Below are 971 nucleotides of genomic sequence, written 5' to 3'. Positions count from 1 at the left end.
TGATGGCCCGTTTAAATAGTGTGCCGACACAGCTTAGTTTGTGCACCACTGGCCTGAGTTAGTTGCCGAATTATAAGTTTCCGAGCCCCTTGAGGCTCTAACCCGAGTTGCGAACTGCAAAGGATAACACAGAAAGGAGGGTCCTTGTGTGATTGATCCAATGCGATCTGTATGCCAGGGTAAACAGTGAAGACTGGTCTTCAGCACCCACATTGAACCTGGCTGCAATTGGCCTCCAGTCACCTCTCACAAACTACCATTGCCCTTCACTTTTCCTGACCTCCCCTCTGTTCTTGTTTTAAAGTGATTGCACATCCGGCAGTTACAGCTGGCATTGCTGATGTGGAACTGTAACATGGAGTGAATCGATTTTGACTGACCAGTGACATAATTCTGCTTCTAAAGATCAGTCAATACTTCGTATTTGTTACTGTAAATGATGACTATTAACAGGCTAAGACAGTGACGGCACTGAATTGTAATCACTGGACTAGCAGGAAAGATCTGTTTACGTCACTCAGGACACTATCTGATTCAGCTTTGTATTCTTCCGTCCTTCTGCATGTGATGCCCCTCTGCTGTGTTTTGGTTTTGTTACGTCTTGATTATAATCATCTCCAGTTATCTAATACTTTGTCATTACTAATACATGAGAATCTCTTGCTGCATCTGCGTTTCTGGCTCCATAGCTCAGTGGTTCGAGCACTGGTCTTATAAACCAGGGGTCGTGAGTTCAAGTCTCACAGGGGCCTTTGGTAATTATTCTCCATCTTCTGCATCCAAGATCGAAAGATCCCCTGAAAAGGTTAGCTGAAAATATGACTGTATCATTTCCTCCACAGGCCAGAAACGTCCCTGAAATTCCATGTTCCTGTTTGCCCCTCCTTGTGATTGAGGCAGACCATTTGGAATGGCGGGAAGCAGCTGATGTGAGTGATGTTTGGCCAGAAGAGCGAGGTGAAGCAGTATAA

At 45.1% G+C, this 971-nt stretch overlaps 1 non-coding gene across 1 annotated transcript; it reads left to right on the top strand.

The window, feature by feature from the left end:
• Positions 1–679: 679 nt before the first annotated feature.
• On the top strand, positions 680–752 carry trnai-uau (transfer RNA isoleucine (anticodon UAU)). The gene has a single exon. It is a non-coding gene; the product is annotated as a tRNA-Ile (tRNA).
• The last annotated feature ends 219 nt before the right edge of the window (positions 753–971 follow it).

The sequence above is a fragment of the Stegostoma tigrinum genome, unplaced genomic scaffold, assembly GCF_030684315.1.
Source record: "Stegostoma tigrinum isolate sSteTig4 unplaced genomic scaffold, sSteTig4.hap1 scaffold_162, whole genome shotgun sequence".
In the NCBI taxonomy this organism is placed as follows: domain Eukaryota; kingdom Metazoa; phylum Chordata; class Chondrichthyes; order Orectolobiformes; family Stegostomatidae; genus Stegostoma; species Stegostoma tigrinum.
Note: the sequence above shows the minus strand (reverse complement) of the source record. Positions and strands in the feature narration are given on the sequence as shown.